This window comes from Canis lupus, chromosome 20, assembly GCF_048164855.1.
Source record: "Canis lupus baileyi chromosome 20, mCanLup2.hap1, whole genome shotgun sequence".
Taxonomy (NCBI): Eukaryota; Metazoa; Chordata; class Mammalia; order Carnivora; family Canidae; genus Canis; species Canis lupus.
This window is the reverse complement of record NC_132857.1, coordinates 23,953,476-23,975,419: the sequence shown is the minus strand read 5'-3', so window position 1 is coordinate 23,975,419 and position 21,944 is coordinate 23,953,476. Positions and strand designations below refer to the sequence as shown.

The 21,944-nt window shown below is 40.3% G+C and overlaps 1 pseudogene; it reads left to right on the top strand.

Moving 5' to 3' along the window:
- Window positions 1–3,005: 3,005 nt before the first annotated feature.
- On the top strand, window positions 3,006–6,594 carry LOC140611595 (aspartyl aminopeptidase pseudogene; annotated as a pseudogene).
- The last annotated feature ends 15,350 nt before the right edge of the window (window positions 6,595–21,944 follow it).

The following is a 21,944-nucleotide window of genomic DNA, read 5'->3' as shown; positions in this document are numbered from 1 at the left end:
TATTTTTTTTAATTTACATCCCTTTTAAACAAAGTCTAAAGTTGAAGTCTCAGCAGAATCAGCCTATAATATTTAATTCCACTCATTCAGAATATTTGGGAACTTTGAAATCCACAAATAAGACTTTTTAAAAATAACATCATGAATGCTTTATTTTGTCAGGTTTATTGAAGCATAATTTACTTGCATCATGTTCACCTTTTTGAGTTTATAGATCAGTGAGTATTCTTGAGCGTATGTAGGTAGGTACATATGCCACAATCAAGATACAGAGCAATTCTGTCCCCTGAAAATGTCCTCTCACAGCATTTTGTAGTCAATCTCCTTTCCCTGTGTCTTGGTGACCCTGGCCTGTGTTCTGCACCCATAGTTCTGTCTTTTCCAAAATGTTATTATTTAAATGGAATCATATGGGACATCTGGGTGGCTCAGTGGTTGAACGTCTGCCTTCGGCTTGGTTCATGACCCCAGGGTCCCAGGATCGAGTACCACGACGGGCTCCCAGCAGGGAACCTGCTTCTCCCTCTGCCTGTCTCTGCCTCTCTCTCTGTGTCTCTCAGGAACAAATAAATAAAATATTAAAAAAATGAAACTGAGAAATTGTATTCCATGTTGGTCGAACCATTTTGTATTCCCACTAGCAATCAATGTATGAGAGTTACAGTTGTTTTGCATCTTCATCAGCACTTAGGATGTTTTTTTTCCTTGCGACTCTAATAATAATAATACTTAATGGTATTTAATGGTATTCAATGGTATATAATGGTATTTAATTTTGGTTATAATTTGCAAATCCATAATTACTAATAAGCCAATCAACTTTTCACGTGCTTATTTGCTATCCATATCTCCTCTTTGATGAAATCTCTGTTAATTACATTTTATCATGTAATATTTTTAATTCCTGAGGAATTATAAGTAGATATGGATATTTTTAAAGACAATTTTACTAACCCAGTATAAGTAAACTCAAGTGCTTTAAAATCCAAAAGTAATAACCTCATAATTGACATTACCTTGTTGCAGCAAATAATTTGTATCTAAATAATTTTAAAAGGTTAAAGTAGAAATGAAGATATATCTCAGAGCTCGAGTCACTACCTTTAAAACTTTCATGACTAATAAAAATCAGCCAGTTTCCAACCACATAAAAATGCTTCTGATTTCTATTACTTCATACTTAGCCAAACATGTATAAGAATTAAATATGACAGTTAAAAACATCATGTGTTTCAAGCATTTCACACTAAACTGCTACAACTCAGGGACTGATGTGGAAAGCCTCTCTCGCTTTCTTTTTCCTCAAACAGCTAAAAAAATGTATTCCACTCATATTAAATACTGAAATGTTTAATACATACATAATATCACAAATAAAAATATATAATTGGCAATATATTTGGCAAAATATATATTGGCAAATATATTATTGGCAATATATTTGGCAAAATATATATTGGCAATATATATATATATACTGATTATAAGCAGTAATCAGATACCAAGTTATTATTTGATAATCAATAATCAAGGTTTCTTCTTTTTGTCATGATCCTCAAATATTCTTTTCTTTAAAATATTTTATTTAGTTATCCATGAGAGAAAATGCCGAGACATAGGCAGAGGGAGAAGCAGGCTCCCTGCGGGGAACCTGGTGTGGGACTCGATCCCAGAACCCCAGGATCACAACCTGAGCCAAAGGCAGATGCTCAATCACTGAGTCACCCACCCTCCTCTTTTTTTCCCCCAAACACGTACTCCAAATGCTTTATTATTCTGTTCAGATGCTTACAAATACTGAAAGTCACCCAGCCTGGGGCCTAGCAGCCACTGCCCAGTGGTGGGCAAGGAGGTGGGCTTAGTGTTAAGGTGTGAAGGGCCAAGGCCAGGCAGCTGGTGGCCTGGTCCTCTGCTCTCCATTTCTGTCACCCTTCTGATGCTGAAGGGAGGGCAGCCACACCTCAGGATCCTCTCTCTCTGCTGCCTCCTCTCCTGCTCAGGTTCTCCCTGGAGCGTCTGAGCAGCCCTCCAACCCTGTTAGAAACCCAGCCTGTACAGAACCCGTGTAGCCGCAGTTCCCATCAGCTCCCTTCCTCTTCCAGTCTCTGGATGTCAGGGGCTTCGTCCCTTCTGGCTCTAAGCAAGGCACCAGTGGAAGGGAGAGGGCTGGGCTGGGGGGCCACATGCTGTGCATCAGGCCTGGAGACACAGGTGGAGGGCAAAGAGGGGGTGTCTGGTCCCTTCCCCCACTCCCAGCGTGAGAAGCACAAGGTCCTGGGCTGGAGAGATGGCAGGAGGTACCCTCAGGTGGGCCCACAGTAGAAGCATGGGCAGAGCCACAGAGCCCAGGCTAGGAGTCTGTAACCATGGCGGTGAAGCAGTCACCATGGAGATCAGAGTTTGGGGTCTGCAAAAAGGGGACGGGGCTGGGACCTCAAGGATGACACCTGAGGTCTCTGGCCCTTGAACAAAGTAATAAAATGCAGGAGAGCAGGGTGGAGCGGGGTTTGACAAGTGCACCGCCTGAGCTGGTTCCCCAATCTGGATGTGGCTCTCCTCAGCCTCCGAGGCCCCTGCAAAGGGGGGCTGAGGCAGGAGGGGATCTTTGGCAGATTCCGGTACCATAATTTGTCCTTTGTGAAAGAGAACACGGGCTGGGGAGCGCAGGGGCCGGTCAGAGCTCGAGGCCCCCTCTGCACCGGCTCCTCAGCCCGGGCAGGCCTGGGTCAGGACCCCGAAGGGTTATTGCAAATTCTGAGTTCCCAGGAGCCTCCCCACTTTTTATCCATTGGCCGGTACGTTAGGGGCCGAGCTCCGTACAGAAGAGCACGCAGCCTGGCACAGGAGCCCCGGCGGCGCTCCGCTCCCCCCACCCCCCAGGGCCCGGGGAGCGCTCCCGCGTGGCCGAGGGCCCAGCGTGCGGCTCTGTCTCGGGGGGCAGCAGGAGTCCGGGCCCCGACCACAGTCAGTTCAGGAGCTGAGTGTAGGCCTCCGCTCCCGGGACGATGACGTCCGTCCAGGTGCGCGTGGCCTCTGCGGGCGGGGCCACCCTGCAGCACCGCGGCGGGGCTTCACCCGGAGGTGAGGGCTGGGTTCGGGCTCTTGGCCGCACTGCGCAGGGGGTCGGCGTACACTTCCGCGATGGCCTGGAAGCAGATGACCCCCTTCAGCTCCGGCTCGTGCCTGTCCACATAACGGGAAAGGGTGCGCCTGAGCCGGTCGAGGCCAACCCGGCGCTTCTGCCAGGACTGAATCTCGCCAGCATCTCGACCGAGGACCGGCAGACCTGGCTGCTAAGCACCGCGCAGGCAGCCAGCGGCGCCGCCGACACTCGACGTGGGTCTTCAGGTCAAAGTCCTCCTTCGGGACTGGCACGTAGCGGGGCAGGGGTCGTGCCTGGGAAAACTGTTTCTCTCGCATCTTGACCTCCTTCTCCACCAGCTGCTGCCTCCTGCGCTCTCCTGTGTCGCCTCCGCCGCACCGGTTCCCGCCTCCTCCGCTCCTCCGCCCGGGCCTGCCGGGAGCTCCGCCTGCGGCTCCCTGGGCTCCAGGAGCCGCTCTGCTCGGCGGGCGCCGCTTTCAGCATCTTCTCCATCTCCTCCGGGAGGATCACTCCCGATCCTCAAACATGCTTGAGCGATTCTCCAATTATCTCTCCAGAAAATTTAAAAATAGTCTCATACAACAAAATGAGGAGTTATACCCACCTTCCATATAATTTGACAGGAAGCCTCCTTAGTGGCGTGAGGAATGCTAACTGATCCTTCCCATTTCTTTTTCAGTAATTCAAACTGGAGAAAACAAAATGAAAGTCAAACAGCAGGAAATGTGATCTGTCCTTTCTAACTAAACCTTCTGTCATCTCATGAACAGAAATCTCACAGAGGAAGACACAGACATGGCCAACACGCACATGAGAAAATGCTCTGCATCACTTGCCATCAGGGAACTACAAATCAAAACCACAATGAGATCCCACCTCACACCAGTGAGAATGGGGAAAATTAACAAGACAGGAAACCACAGATGTTGGAGAGGATGCGGAGAAAGGGGAACCCTCCCGCACTGTGGGTGGGAATGTGAACTGGTGCAGCCACTCTGGAAAACTGTGGAGGTTCCTCAAAGAGGTAAAAATAGACCTGCCCTACGACCCAGCAATTGCACTGCTGGGGACTTACCCCAAAGATACAGATGCAATGAAACGCGGGACACCTGCACGATGTTTCTAGCAGCAATGTCCGCAATAGCCAAACTGTGGAAGGAGCCTCAGTGTCTATCGAAAGATGAATGGATAACGAAGATGTGGTGTATGTATACACTGGAATCTTCCTCAGCCATTAGAAATGACAAATACCCACCATTTGCTTCGACGTGGATGGAACTGGAGGGTATTATGCTGAGTGAAGTAAGTCAATCAGAGAAGGACAAACATTATATGGTCTCATTCATTTGGGGAATATAAAAAATAGTGACAGGGAATAAAGGGGAAAGGAGAACAAATGAGTGGGAAATATCAGAAAGGGAGACAGAACATGAGAGACTCCTAACTCTGGGAAATGAACTAGGGGTGGTGGAAGGGGAGGTGGGCGGCGGGTGTGGGTGACTGGGTGATGGGCACTGAGTGGTCACTTGAGGGGATGAGCACTGGGTGGTATTCTATATGTTGGCAAATTGAACACCAACAAAAAATAAATTTGTAAAAAAATAATAATAAATTTAAAAAGCCCCCTCCTTTCCACGCGGTGGCCCAGTGCCGCAGCCGCCTCCTCCAGGCTGCCTTCCATGAACTCAAAGAGACGGAGAGCTGGGATATCAAGCCGGAGAGCAAGTACTTCCTGCCCGGGAGCTCCTCCACGATCATCAGATCATCGCTTGTGCTGTGGGAGGCCAGGGTGTTCCTGGCAATGGTTTCAGCCTCACCGGGGTCCACCCGGACAGTCCCTGCCTCCGGGTGCAACGGCGCTCCCGCCGTAGCCAGGTGGGCTTCCAGCAGGTTGGCGTGGAGACCTCTGCTGTGGGATCTGGAGCACCCGGTCCGACGGGGACCTGACCTTGACTGGACGCGTCCTTGTCAAGTGCCCTCCCTCAGGCCGGCTGGGTCAGCGGCTGGGGCACGTGCACCGGCCCATTCTCCCCATCCCCCACCTGGCCATCCCTCTGCCGTGAAATGTCAACGAGAACTTTGGGCCCCACAGGGAGCTGCCCTTAGTCCCCATTCTTGCCGCAGCTGTCCCGGAGGAGCTGGAGAAGGGGACTCCTGAGCCTGGGCTTCTCAATGCTGCAGATGACCGCCACCACTCCTTCTCATGTCCCTTCTGTGGCCCCTCTGGGACTGAGCCCCGAGGAGATCTTGGAGGTGGAGCTGGGCCTTGCTGGCACGCAGCCTGCGGTCCTGGCTGGTGCCTATGAGGAGTTCATCTTTGCGCCTGGCTAGACAATCTGCACAGCTGCTTCTGTGCCCTGCAGGCTTTGATCGACTCCTGTGTGGCCCCTGCCTCTTTGGCCCTGGAGCCCCACTGTGCATGGTCGCTCTCTATGACAACGAAGAGGCGGGCTCCGAGGGTGCCCAGGGGGCTCAGTCACTGCTGACAGCTGGTGCTGCGCCGCATCTCGGCCCCCTCCCAGCACCTGACGGGGGTAGAGGAAGCCATCCCCAAATTCTACATGATCAGCGCAGACGTGGCCCACGCCGTGCACCCCAACCACCCAGACAAGCACGAGGAGAACCACAGGCCCCTTTTCCACAAGGGCCCTGTGATCATGGTGAACAGCAAGCAGCGCTGTGCCTCGAATGCGGTTTCCGAGGCCCTGATCTGACAGGTGGCCAACAGTGTCGGGGTGCCCCTGCAGGATCTCATGGTGCGGAATGCCTCTCCCTGTGGGACCACCATCGGACCTCTCTTGGCTTCTCGGCTGGGCCTGCAGCTTCTAGATTTAGGCAGCCCCCAGCTGGCCATGTACTCCATCCAGGAGACCGCCTGCACCTCAGGAGTCCTCCAGACCATCAGCCCCTTCCAGGGCTTCTTGGAGCTCTTCCCTTCTCTGAGCTGTAACCTCTTAGTGGATTGAGGCCTCTTGGAAAGACTTCTCTTACACTTGAGAAGTTGTCAACTGAGCTGAAGCTAGATTATTAAAGTGGATTTTTCGCATAAATAAATGGAAAGAAAGAAAAAAAGAAAGAAAAAATGCTATTATGAGTTAGAATAAGCACAAGTGGATTGCCACAGTTCTATTCTGGTATTTGGTATTATAAAGAATGACTGTATTTAAAAAAATGCTTGTATTTTAAAAATCTCATCTTACCGGACCTCTACCTTATCTACCAAATTTGGCCTTAAAACCTTGCTTAAAAAAGTAATGTAATCCTATACATTCACCAACATTTAAGTCTTGTGAAGGGTAGGAAGTAATTAGTATCAAATGTTTCTTAAATTAAAGACTATATGCTTTTAATTTTTCCTCAGCTGTCTTATCCACTTTCACTATGGAAAATATTAACTTTCCACAGATTAGACACGATTGAAACAATTTTTAAGAGGGGAGAAGTATTGGTAGAACTATTATACAATAAAGTTGAAATGAAAACATCTCAAATATGCAAGTGAGTGCTTTTTTTCTTAACTACTTTGCAAATGTTTCAACTCAATGCTTCTTATTATATGACTACTCGCTTAAAAAAGGAAATAAATATTCATGTGGCCTTCTGAATTATTTTATGTATCACATTCAGGCATAACTGATGAGGTCTAGCAATCAGATTTTGAACATTATGTAAAATAATTTACTGAAGTCTTAGAGATTTTTTTTGTTATACCATAGTGAAATGTATTTCACTATATTTCAACACATATTAAATTAGTTGTTTCGAGCAAAATAAAGTCAATCTATAGTTTTTACTTAATATACAGCTTATAAACTTCAATGTTAAATGATTTTTTCCTGATTTCAGAGTTGTCTTGCACACTGCTCATTGACGCATGATGTGAATAAGAACTGAAAAGGCATTAGACAGGAAGGGAGGCATTTGCAGATTCGTGTAAATGTAGGCCAAACAATAAATATAAGAATCCTGTTAACTTGCCATTGTAGTTTTCAGTTTTAAAAATGCTAACCCAATAATTAAGCTATACTCCTTAAGAAGCATATTTAATTAATATGAAGCTCACTAACTAAAAACATATTCACTAGTTTTAAATGTTATCAAAATCACGGTTTAATTCAAATGGACATAAAAATGTTTTTCTTCAGATAATTCCATTTATATACATGTTGATGTTCTCACAGGCTGTATAAAGTCCCTGCCATGTTCATTTCAAGATGGAGATATACAGCATTTACTTCAGTTCACAAAGTGTGGGCATAAAACAATCTACAGAAGCGTTTTATAGGGTTTAAAAGAGTTCTAATCACCCATGCCAACTGCACTCCTCTCTCAACACAAAACTGCTTTTGAAACCAAGCATTCATTTGCTAAAACAAGGCATCTGCTGTTAAAGAGATTGATTATCCTGGGGCCTGACCTAATTGGAAGATTAGATATGCTTCTCTACTATGGATAGCATGGTTTATAAAGAAAAAAAAATTAGACCAAAAAAAGAGCAAACTTCTTTTGGACTCCAAGTGCACTTTTATTTATTTCTAATTTTTTTAATGATAGTCACAGAGAGAGAGAGAGAGAGAGAGAGAGAGGTAGAGATACAGGCAGAGGGAGAAGCAGGCTCCATGCACCGGGAGACCGATGTGGGATTCGATCCTGGGTCTCCAGGATCGCGCCCTGGGCCAAAGGCAGGCGCCAAACCACTGCGCCACCCAGGGATCCCTCTAATTTTCTTTAAATGGAAACAAACAGTATTACAAATGTCAGGTTGGTGTGTTACAAGTTAAAAATTCATTGGGTTCATGTCATTTCTTTGGTAACAGGTACACATTCACTTGCATCACATAAACCAAACATTAACAAAAAATGACATGTTGTCATATCCTACTGAGTTAAGATCATTATGTAATACATACACACACACATGCACACACACAAAATCTGGCCTTTTACTGATTCATTTCAGTGTTTTCTATTGCCAGTTAGGTGTCGATTTTTTCCCCCAAACACAGACATCACCTCATTGCTGTGGCTAATTGCATTTTTCTTTCTAGCCTTTGACAACCAGACCTTTCTTAATGCTATTCACCAATATATCAGACTCAGGTCATCCATCCAAAACATGACAAAAGACCCAGATGCTCATGTAAATTGCACTCCCCAAAAGTACTGCCCTCTGCCTCCATACAGATACAGATCTGTGACCCCCCCTTTTTTGTTCACTCCCTTTGTTTTCACTTAATCTTTCATGGTTGGAAAAAGTGATTATTTATAGGCTTTCAGAAACATTATACTTTGTTTACATAATAAATCAAATAATCAAGTTAATTATGAAGTTGGATAAATTGTCTACCCAAAATTCAAAAATTGCTTATTCCAGTTGAACTTCAAAATGGATTCATTTTCCACAATAAAGACTTCTTTCTACCCATTTTTTACCCTTTCTTGAGCTCTTGAGATAAAACCAAGTTTGTCCTCTTTCACTGAAGAAAAAGGAAGAAAAAAAGGTTCATGTAGAAGCGTCCAAGCAGAAATGCAGGAGTGAATCATTTATGAAATATAATTTAAAAGACGATCTTAGGTACTCGATGTTTTCTTACTGCCTTTGGCACAATTTGCATTAAGCATTAGTTACTCAAAATTTCTACTTTCCTAAAGCCTTAAAGATAATTTTGAGATACTTAGAAACTAGTGTAATGATGCTTTTAAAGGAAGGTTATTATGGATTCAAATGGCAGAGGGAACAAACTGTTGTGTAGATATATCCACATGCCAGATCCAAGACTACTTTCTATTCATTTCCATTCATTTTTATATACATTTTCACCTCATATACTTAAATGTTTACTATGTTTCAGAGTCTAAGTCACTGTAAGGGAAGGCAGAAACTGAGAATTTATTAAATAAGAAAACAATGTATCCAGACAGAAAACCAATGGCAATATTTTAGTATTCCAAGGTGAGCTTCAAGATCAAGTTAACATATATGATTTTCTGAATTTAATTTTAAAGACTTTCAAGTCCGAATACAATTATGTGAAAACTTAATAAACGTATAGGGTTACTGGAGCAACTATCCTTATCTCCTACTCAAAAATACAACCACACTAAATTTGACATGCTCATCTGTTAGTTATAATCCCATGGAAAAAAGAAGAAATACTTTATTGAATTTATTCAATAAAATGACATCAAACATTAGTGACCATTACAGCTTAGCAAATATTATGGAATATGGCAGTAACATTAGGAACGGAACATCAGGTCCTCAGTTGATTGGACTCTCCTGTGGCTAGGCCCAAATGTGCAGGCTTACTCTCTGAATCAAGTAAGAACAGAGCAGAACAGCTCATACAGATAGAGCAGTGGAAGACAAACCAAACAAGGCCAACAGCAAAGGGTAGGAGCTAAGAAGAAGACTGAAAGTTTGGAAGAATTAATGAAGCAGAAATCAAAGATACCGAAGATAGGAAAAAGTGAGGGGGGGAGTGATGACTTTATGATGATGGGGTAAAACAGGCTTCTCCTGGTAATTACAACATTCACCAGATTTAAACAGTGAAGAAAGTCTTGAGTGCTTCTTGCCTAGACTGTTACAGAGCTTTCCAATCTGTATTTCATGGCAGCTACCATCATGTTACTAAAACATCACTTTAGTTACATTCTTCCCGAGTTTCAGAACTTCCAATGGCTTCCTCATGTCTCCTGGGAAAAGTCCCAACTTTTCCACCTGCCACACAAGGCTCTCTAGAAAGGGGACCCCGATGTGATCTAATTACATGAAGACTGTGTCCTGGGTAAAAAGTGAACTGGTTTGGCCCTTCCATACTTTTGGTCTGTTGATTTTAAGTTCTGTGCTTGTAATGTCCTACCTATATGTCTACATCCAAAAAGGTTATTGTCCTACCTTTTCTTTATGATCCACATAAGACTTCATGTGCTCAATGTAACCTTCCCCAACAGCCACCCACCATCTTTGCCTGCTGAAGTTCCAAGTACCCTTCAAGAACTACTATGTCCTCCAAGAAACAGTCCCATAGTTACCTTTGCATTCATTTTGCATTTACAGCATATATTCACTTGGTTCTTATGTTATACCTCTTCCTTTACAGCTATTTTTGTGTATTGGCTCCCCAGATAGATTTACCTGGAAAAGAAAAGCTGTTTTCTCTCCCTCTTGTATCCATACAGCTCCACATCATGTGATAAATAGTACTCGGGAAACATCTATCGAGGAACAATGCTCTGTGCTATTTTTTTTCCCTTGGTTGATTTATCTTCCCATTTCTCAGAATGGCTACCCCCAGAATCTTTCCAATCCCTTTTCCTTGTTTGCCTATCTTTGCCCTCCCCAACTTCCCTATCTTACTTCCTCCTCCATTGAGAAACTGAAGGTCATTCCGCACTTCATGTAATGCTTCCCAAAAAATAAAAGTTCATCTACACTCCTGCCTCTCCTTTCTTATATATTTTGATTTTCCAAGAAGGAAATGTCTCTTCTAAGGCTTATTCTCCAGTTGGGTCCTTGATGTCACTGCTTTCTGTGGTTTCCAGTGTCTGGCTCTATTAGTTCCACCTTTCTGACCTTCAACTTTAGTTTTTATATTGCTCTGGCTCATCCTTCCTCTTTATTTTATTCCTAAAAATAATTTAAAATTAAAATTTAAAAGAATAAATTAAATTAAAAACACATATTTCCTCTTTGTTTTATTTCTAAAACTAAAATTCCTCAAACCCAGCAATGGCTCATGTTATTTCCCCACTCTCCAATTTTCTTATTCACGAAACTTTTGCTTCTATCTCCTCATCCCTCACTTCAAAACTCAGCAAGACTTCTGTCCCTACCACGTGGCCCAAATTGCTTCCTCTTAATTCATCAAAGATCTTCTAAATACAAAATCTGATGATGTTTTCCCTTTCTTATTTGTGTATAGTGTACTAAGCTACTAAAACTTTTTTTTCACCTAACTCAAATAGGTGCCTCTAACTAAATAGGTTTTTATGACATTCATCTCCCATGATTTGCCTCCTACTTCTTCTGACTTTCCTTCATCGCCTTTTTTTCCTCTGTGTGACATTTTATTAGTTACTACCCCTAGATCCTTCCCTCAGTCTCTTCTCTTCCTGACCTAAACTCACTTGAAGGAAAATGAATCTGATCCCACAAACTTAGTCATCATCTCCATGTATACAACTCTACTATGATCTCTAAGATTCCAGACTTTATTTATCAGAGATCAACCAAACACATATGAACACATTTTCAAAATGTCTCTCAATATCTCATCTTTTTACATTCTTTAAGATATTTATTTATTTATTTATTTATTTATTTATTTATTTATTTATTTATGGCACACACACATGTGTGCAAGAATGGTGGTGGTGGGGAGGACCACAGGGGGAGGGACAGGATAGGGGAAAGAATCCCAGGCCAACTGGTTCTCACGCCCCTGAGATTCTGACCTGAGCCAAAGCCAAGAGTCCTGCACTTAATGGACTGAGCCACCCAGGTTCCCCCCCTGCCCTTTACACTCTTACTGTACTGGATATTCTTTCTCATTTCCTTTTGCCAGAACTATCCACAGAATTGGCGAGCTGAGCAATAGACTGGATTTCAATCATTCTGTCCCTGGCCAGGGCATTTGTAAACAGCACAAAATAGAAAACAACTTCTAATGTTGTAACCCTACTCGGGATACCCCTTGGGCTACCTACTCAGAAAAGCTGATACTCCAACCTGGATCCCACTTCTGGTCTCTCTTACTCTACTTAGGACCTCTTCCCCTCATTTCCACCCTTTAAGATAATATCTTAAAGTGCAGGGTCTTCTCTTTGAGTGTCCACTAGGTTTCTGGCCATTCATCTACATTGTATTTCACTGCTACATGACTCCAAGGAGTTTTATGTCAAGAATGGAGGGGGGGACAGGACATAAGGGCCCACTGCCCATCACCTCAAAGGAGATTATTTAAAATATAGCCAGACTTTTCATATTTTCAGGATTCACATCCTGCTGCAATCTAGATTGTCGGGACTTGACCTCGGTTCTCTAAGTTGGGTGACCTTGGATAAATTTTTCAGATTCCTTCTATAAGTTAATTTTCTTAGCTATAAAATGCAGGCAATAATAGTACCTAACTTGCATGCTTGTGAAAGGATTAAATAAGTAGATTCACATAAAGCCCTTGGAAGAGTGCCTGGCAGAAAAGAAGTGCTCAAAAAATGCTAGCCATTATAATTCCACCTTGTTTGCCATAATGGTAAGAGAGTGTCTGTTCTCACCTTTTCCTTAGGTTGCATCATCTGAGGACTCCTTTAGTTATCCTAGATGTATCAGGATATGCTGGAGAAACTTGGAAAAAAGCTATCTAAATAAGAATGATAATTAATAAGAAGAATAGAACAAGAATAATATATTTAAAATAACCAAAGCTTCAGTTTTATTATCTCCTGTAATCCTCACAAAAATTTTATGTGACAAGTTCTATTGTTTTCTGGCGCATGTGCCCATGAACTATGCTTTTGGTAGACTGATTGGAGATTGCTGCTCCCTTAGATGATCCCATGACATTCCACCTCTGTGCTACCAGTAGTAAAATTATTTTACGGGATCCAAATGGACTTTTACCACATGAGAATTGTTGAAACTCATAAGAGGGTTTTTATTCTGTGCCTTCAGTAAGCTTAAGTGGAAAATGAATGGTGTCCAAAAGTCTGGGGCACCCTTTCCCAAAGAAATAATGTATTTTCCTCACAGGATTGGTCTGGCAGAGGCGACATGGAAAATGATAGCTCAACTTTCCACACAGGCAGGTCAGTCATCCAAGCTGCTTCCTGAAGGAAAATGTCTCTCAATTTCTCATGTCTACCTGAGAGTGGGGGCAAGCAGGGAACACTACCATCCCCAACTCAGGATGCCTATCCTTCAGGCAATAGGATTTCTGTACACATACTTTCAACTAATGATTTGCAAAGTGAGATATGTGTACAAAACAATCCCTTGTGGGTATCCCCAGTGGTTCAGTGGTTTAGCACCACCTTCGGCCCAGGGCATGATCCTGGAGACCTGGGATCCAGTCCCACATCAGGCTTCCTTCATGGAGCCTGCTTCTCCCTCTGCCTGTGTTTCTGACTCTCTCTCTCTCTCTCTCTCTCTCTCTGTGCCTCTCATGAATAAATAAATAAAATCTTTATAAAGAAAACAAAACAAAAAAACAGTCCTTTGGGGGTATACAAAGAACTCTTAGAACTTCTACTTAGGTTGATTTTTTTAATCTAAGAAAATAAACTAAACTGTAATAAAATGTAACAAATGGATTGACACCAGCACCCTCAAGCAGCCTACACATCAGAAAGTTACAGGTCACTATTGGTATCTTGAGGAAATGAAAGTCAACTGTTTCAAGTTTGCTCACCCTTTCTCTATGGAGGTAACACGTGGTACTGGGCTATCTGACAAGAATTTCAGAAAAATTAACACCCAAAATATTCTTTTAAAGAAAACGTGACTTTTTTAAATGAATGAGCAAATGTTTTTCAAAAGACAGTCATGCTGCTGAGAGAGCATGTTGTATCAATTATTAAAAAAAAAAAAAAAACAGGGGCAGCCCCGGTGGCACAGCGGTTTAGTGTCACCTGCAGCCCAGGGCATGATCCTGGAGACCCTGGATCGAGTCCCATGTCAGGCTCTCTGCATGGAGCCTGCTTCTGCCCCTGCCTGTGTCTCTGACTCTCATTCTCTCTCTGTGTCTCTACGAATAAAAAAAAACAACTTCACCTGTACAATTGAAAAACTTGGAAACAAATTTTTCTAACTTGTTTATAATTTTTCTAAATTACAAATTATTTCCAAAGGCAATTAAAAGATGGGAAACATTTAGTTCTAAACTAATAGAAAGATGTATTTTCATATTTTTAAGAAATGGGTCAAAACTGATTAATTCTTTCTTTTTAGATACATTCATTAAAATTAAAAATACAGATAAATAAAAATAAATAATAAGTCAATAATGAACTTTTTCCATTTTCATCTTCATATCTTTGTAATTTATCTTTTTAACTTTAATGGTCAAAAAAATTCAAAAACAAACAAAAAATATAACATTTGAAATACATTTGGTGTTAAAATAAACCAAACTCAGTATCCGACTTTTAAATAATTCTTTACAAATAATTAAATCAACTTTTAAAAAAGTGAGGCATATTAACCACATACACTTTAATATAGTTACTAATACATGAAGTGAAAGTAAAAATAAATTATCTTTCAATGTTATAATAAAAGTCATTTTTAAAGATTTTATTTATTTATTTTAGAGAGAGAGAGAGAGAGAGCCTGAAAGGAGGGAGGAAGAACCGAGTGGGAAGGAGAGAGAGAGAGAGAGCCTGGTGCAGACTCCATGCTGAGCTCAGAGCCAGACTTGGGGCCTGACTTCACAACCCTGAGGTCACAAGCTGATCTGAAACCAATGATGCTTAACCAACTGAGCCACCCAGGCTCTCCAACAAGAATCATTTTGAAAAGAAACATTTATCTCATCGTTCTCCAATTTCTAACTTTAGTATGTTTTAATATATATATTTATTTATTATGTTTAAATATAACATATATAAAATATAACAGTTGAAATACACATGTAAATATATATTTTAAATATATATAAAGTATAATAGATAGCACAAGTGCCTAATAGCCTGGAAATGTTTATAATTTCGAGATAAATAAACCATATTGGTGTATATTCATCACTTTTTCTGTTACTAATGGGATACACTATTTTAAACAAGATCTTTGAGAAAGAAAAGAGGCAGGTATATTCACATTTCCAGAGTCCTTCAAGCAACCTTCCTTCAAGTGCCAAGTGTACTTGGGGCATTAAGTAATGGCCTGCTTTTCCCATACTCCTTATCATTATCCTAAGGCAGGCAGCCATCCTAGGGATAGAAGCACAGAACTTCCTAAGTCCCTAAGATGTTTAGCTGTATTACAGTAGCATATTTGGCTGCCCTTAGGAGCTAAATATTATAATTTCTTATTAATTCAATGGAAAATAAAAATAACTCAAATTTAATAAGAATCTTGATGTAAAATTCCAAAACTAAAAAGGAACCTATCTTATTAATAACTGTTTAATTATATGAACTCATATCATCACTTTTAAGAATAACAAAATTCTGTGAATATCTAAATGCTTCAGCCTGTTGTGTCTCATACTAGGGTCTGCAAGAATATTCTTGGAGACCTAGAAATTAATGAAACTTCATTTCAAGTTTCCTTTGATACTAATGTAACACAAGCTTAAAAAGGTATATTCTGGATCATCCAAAAGACTACCTGTCAAAAGATGATTGCCATCTATTTCAGTGTGAAAAGTTAGCATCTTTATTTATAACTATACTGAGACCAAGGAATAATAAAAATATATCATTTAACTTTTAATCCACTTGATCTCCAACACTAAACCAAAAACTCTAGGGTTCAGTAAGTCTTTTTGTTGTCAGTTGATGTTTTAAAGACTATGTACATTACTCCAGAATAAAAAACACTGTCATATTCAATTTTTAAGGGGGAAATCCCAGCAGAAATAATAGAATTAATGTGCATGACTGATCTGTAACCTGATAAATATAGCTTGACTACTACATTGTTTGAATGAGTTATAAATACAAGGCAGGTTATAAGAGAATTGTTCCAGTTGAAAAAACCAAGTTTATCCAAAGAGAAAAAAATATAAATTTAAAGTAAAGTGATTTTCCATGTTTTCACAAAGCTTTTTCTTCTCATAAGTATTTTATAAATTGGTATTCACAAATATTTGATAAAGACCCGTAGGTATGGTTTCTTTATTTTGTCTGTAAAGCTCAACAAGTATCTTTCCATTCACTCAGATAACATCTTAGTCTATTAGTTGATAGATTTACCAGAACCAATTCACCTTTACTTACATATAGATAAATAATAAAAATAACCCTACAAACAAAATATTCAGAAACGATAAGCTAAAAATGTATCATGGGCAAACGATGTTTGATCAAATTTAGTATATAATTATAAAATCATTTAGGAAATTAAATCTATTTTATTAATTTAATAACAACCATGGCTTGTTAATTTTTCATAGAGGCTCTGTATTGATAGTTTCTATATCTGAAACTGTTCTAAGTTGTTTTGAATTTCAATTATACTTTAAACACACTGTGCTGTCAAATCCAACTGACTGCAGAACCCATTCTTCATATATACATCATACATACACACATACACATTCCATCAAACAGTCTCCGGGGATTAAATATGAATAAGATTATCACCTACCTTTCAAATTATACCTTTGGTACCTAACATGGTTGAGCCATGAAAAGACTTCTAAGTGACTATTTGCCATTACCATAACAGAATTAAAATATCAAAACAAAATCATAACAAAACATGGTAATACTTTCTGATAAGAAACAACCCATATTGCTCTTTATAAGAACTTATGGAATTATTAATATGTTCTCAATAATACTTGGTTCTTAATTTTTACTAAAGATTATATTCTGTATAAGCAACTGGATTGTTAAAAAATATAAATTATACCAGTATGGAGATATATTTGTTCACTTTATTAAACCATTACTTATTAATACAATGTCATGATTCAAATTTGTTTTGCTACTTTTTTGAACATGTGGGCCAACAATCAAAGAAAGTTCTTAGCAGGAAATATCTAAGGGAAATAAATGTTTATAACAACATCCATATTTTAAAAAGAAAAAAGCAAATTCCCCAAAATGACATAATTGTTAATTTATTAACTAGGTGCACAAGAATCTTATTCAAAATTTAGTAAATGCATTTATTATTCTTCTTCAAAAACAAAGGAATCGGGTTGGGGTTAAAGGGGTGAGCCGCAGCCCTTGTCCTGTGCTGTCAGCCGGGAGCCGCAGGGGCAGCCTCTGTGCCCGGGAATAAGTTGCTCGGGAATAAGTTCCCCCACCAAACAGGCCCAGACACACTGAAGAAGTTGTCAGGGAATTTTGACCCACGAATTCACGGATTTTACCTTAGGATGAGAAGCTTGGAAGAGAGCGCACAATCCATGTCAATTGCAAAAACAGTGTAGTCCTTGAAGGAGCTAGAAATATTATTTGTAAAACTCAAGCCTCGAAAACTACCTACCAGACATGCTATCCTACTTGCTTAAATGAGAAATGCCCTAGTGTCTTACTGTTCTATGATTGCATGACAAGTTACTGCAAATTGATGGCTTAACACACATTTATTATGGTCGGGTAGATCAGGGGTTGGTGTGACACAGCTGGATGCTCAGCTTAAGAGTCTCACGCAGTTGAAATACAGGTGTCTCTGCAAGTGGAATCTCATCCACTTGCATCCATCAACCCAGAAGATCCAGGGTTCTCTTCCAAGCCCCTTGGTTGTTGGCAGAATTAATAACTTTGTGTTTCTTGGACTGGCGTTATTGTTTTGCTCGTTGGCCAGAGGGGAGTCTTGTGCCTTAGCCAGATGGCTCTTCCATAGACCTTCTCATACTGTGAGTCTCTCTGACTTCATGGAGATCTCTTTTAAGGATTCATCTGATTGGATTAGACCTAGTCAGTTAATTTCCCCTTTGATGATTTTTTTTTTTTTTTACCTTTGATGAATTTAATCCGGGAAGTGAATCCCATCATAGTCATGGGCTCTGGCCACACTCAAACAGAGATTATCTAAAATGTGCAGAAATGAAATTTCTAAAGCTAAAATCAAGTGGAACTTTAGAGGCCATGGATTTTTCTGCCATCTTAGAATGCTGCCTATGACAGTGTTACCATATATTGATCAGTTTGAATCATAGGTAATAGGTCAAGTAGCCCTACCATATTTTCCTTACACCCTTTAGTCTTTTGTACCTGTGTATATACACAGGTGTGTTTAAATCACCATCTTTTCACTCCTTCCACCAGGAATTTAGAGGCAGAACTCAGGCATCATACCGGTAGAGCCACATGCTCAGCTTACTACAAATAAAAATTGTTTCTCTTTCTGAGGAATTTTATATCGATACTCAGCACTTAAGGAAAAAATTTTCTTCGGTTTCATTTATCTGAATATATAAATAATTTTTGGTATAATTTTGGATATTCTAGAATTTAAAAGGCTGGCAAAGTATGTTTTTCATGTATAGAAGAAGCACTTATTAAATGCTTTTTTAAAGATTTTATTTATTCATGAGAGACACACAGAGAGATAGAGGCAGAGACACAGGAAGAGGGAGAAGCAGGATCCACGCAGGGAGCCCCACATGGGACTCCATCCCGGGTCTCCAGGATCATGCCCTGGGCCGAAGGTGGGCACTAAACCGCTGAGCCACCTAGACATCCCTTATTAAATACTTTTTTTGTGCGCTATGAGGAGATGTGAAATATTTAAGTTTAGAAGACCAGGTCTATACCTTTGGAGGAGTTTGTAATCTAGTTTTGTTTAAGTATGCACACTTGAAAAAAAAAAACCAAAATTGAAGTCTCATAAACTTGGCTTTATCTGGCTTCTGCCTAACTCTATGGCTGTCTTTCAGATTACTTTACCAATCTGCGTATTCCTTTAGTCACTTTTCCATCTCAGGGCTTTTCATAATGTGCTTACTGCTGCCTAGAAATTTCTGCCTGTTCAAATTAATTAATTGATTGATTGATTTTTACTTAAATGTAACTGTATTCTAGAAATTTCCTTTGGCCTCTCAGGACTATAAGATCCTGCCCTTATGCATTCTCCTAGCATTTCAGAGCACTATTTCAAAGCAATGCTTCCATTGTTACAATGAAAACGATGACATTGTAATACTTCTGTAATGATTTGTGTTATATCTTCCCTGTTACCATGGAGGATCCATGATGAGATTTAGTGGGTACTCCATCAATATTTGTTGAATGAATGATCATTTGACTATTTGCCTAGGAAAATTTCATGGAAGAACCCAAGACCTTTTCAAATTGGAGAGCAGGTTGGATGGATGAGGTGAGGCCACATTTTGGGAGCTTCAAATATCCACCTGAGTTGGATGTACCAGGGATTTCTAGGCTCTTAGAACTGACATAATTAAAGGGGCATTTTTTTGAAGTGTAAATTCAATAGTGGTTGTAGAGTGGATTGTATATAGGTCAGTCTAGAGTGGTGGTCCTCAAACTTGAGAGTGTGAAAGAATCACTTGGGTATTTTGCTATATGTAGACTCCTGACTTTTATTCTCTTTTCTTCGAATCTGATTCAGTCCAGTACCATAGCCACTAGCCACAGCTGGCTCGTAGGCACTTGAAATGTGCTTGTCTGAACTGAGATATGCTACAATTATAAAAATACCAGATTTCAAAGACTAGTATAAAAAAAAGAATGTAAAGTTTCACACTGATATGGTTTTTAATTGATTACATATTGAAATAATATTTTCACATGCATCAGGTTAATTTTACTTGTTTCATTTTAGTTTTTGAATCTGACTACATGACTATTTAAAATTACGTTTGTGACTCATCTGAAATTTCTGTCAGACAGTGCTGGTATAGGAGATGACACACTTTAACCAGCATCCCAGATGATCCTTACATTACTTTTAGAAAAGCTTTTATGCTTTTCAGATATTCCATAACGGATATTTTAGTAATGCAGGCCTAGGAAGTTGAGAGCCTAGACTAGATGGATGCCAAAGAGTTTGAATAAGAAGGTATATGTGTATTAGAACAAGATATTTTGAAAATTGAGTTAATGACTCAAAGGAAGAAGGGTACACTAAATAAATCCGAGGGGACAAGCCTGTAATACAGGCTAGTGTTGGTAAAATCTATGGGGATGTTAGGAAGAACTGCCCAAACTTGAGCCTATTCTGTTTCTTATTTATTTTGTAAACACTTAAGAATCCAGAAGCTTTGGAGAGATTTCTTTTTTTCTTTTTTAAGATTTTATTTACTTATTCATGAGAGACACAGAGAGAGAGGCAGAGGCAGAGGGAGAAGCAGGTTCCCCACAAGGAACCCGATGTGACTCCATCCCAGATCCTGGGATCTGGACCTGCGCCAAAGGCAGATGCTCAACTGCTGAGCCATCCAGGCATCCCTGAGAGGTGTCTTTGCTATTTTAATTGCTCGGTTTGACATTGACATCTTATTTAAATCATCATGAAAGTTTTTAAAAACTTGTTTTCAGTTACTTCAGTTTAGTTTTATTTACAATTCAGTGATGTCTTTCTAATGTGTAGGAGAAGGCTATTTGGGCAATGAGAAGGATAAATATAAATTAAGATTTATTTCTGTAGAAAATTCAAGCAGAGAGCATAACCAGACAAAACCACATCAGTAAAAGAGATAACTATGAAAAAGTGTCATAAACAGGCCTACACTCAATATTGGGATGCTAAAACCAGAAATGAAATTTTTAAACTAAAAATCAAGTGGAACTTTAGACTGAAAGTAACTTAATTAATGACTTAGTTGAACAGTTGAAGAGTCTTATTTCCTCAGTTGAGGAGACTGAGGTCCTGAGTAGATATGTGATGAGTTTAAGATTCAATATCTAGTTAGAATATTTAGTAGTAGAATCTAGAGTTCCTGACTTAATCCCTTTTTAAATTTTATCAATTTAAAGACATGGTAATGAATGCTTTTATTTTTAAAGGCTATTTAAAAAAAATCAACTGATTTTAGTTTAAAGTTATTCCCCCCAAGACTTATTTATTTATTTATTTATTTATTTATTTATTTATTTATTTAGAGAGTATGCATGAGTGGGAAGGGCAGGGGGAGAGGCAGAGAATCTCAAGCCGACTCAGAACTGAGCTCTGAGCCCCATACAGGGCTCAATTCCAGGACCCTGAAATCATGATCAGAGCCAAAACCAAGAGTCGGAACTTTAACTTCCTGAGCCAACCACATGCCCCAAGATTATGGGTTTTTATTCGTTAAACTACACATTACTTGCCAAGAAAACGACAGTACAATCCATAATGAATTGTAGGTCAATACACAAATAGTTTCAACTGCCAGAAGATGGCACTGTTTACATGTGAAATAACACCTCTTAAAAATTCAGGGTATATGTTTAAATTCAGCTCAAAGTAAAATGAAGGAAAAATGTATTTAATGGCTTCCAAGCTATCAGTATATGTGAAATACATCAAAATGAAAAGCTGAATCATAATACATTACATATTTCATATCCTTGTAACTATTATAGGGATACCATTTATATTTACATTCACTTTGCATATTAATTTTTTACATGGACAAAGTATTGAATCATTTTTCTTCTTTTTTTTTGAATCATTATTCTTATAGAAAGGTTTCTTTCAAATCACTAAGTGTTATTTTATTCTTGAGGCCAACATCTTGTCATAAAGCAAGTTTGTTCTAAATCTGAGAAGAATGTATTTATTCACGATAGACACACAGAGAAAGAGAGAGAGCGAGGCAGAGACACAGGCAGAGGCAGAGGCAGGCTCCACGCAGGGAGCCCCACGCGGACTCCACCCCTGGGCTCCAGGGTCAGGCCCAGGCTGAAGGCGCGTCAACCGCTGGGCCGCCCGGGCCGCCCCCAATTTCTTAAAAGCTGCGCGGGCAGACAGTCACCAGGCCCTCTCCAGCTGTGCTCGGTGCCACGCAGGCGGCTTCTTGACTGGCTCGAAGCATCTAAGCAAAAGTTTGCGGGGGGGGGGGGGGGTCCCTGGGGCCACGTTAAGATGCAACCGGCGCGCAGTTCACATCACTTTGAAAACAAAAAAAAACAGAAAATCGCTTTGAAACTGCCGAACTGGGATCCTGGGCCTCACTCCGCAGGCCTCGGAGCGGGCGTCAGAGCCAGGTTTTGCAGTCCT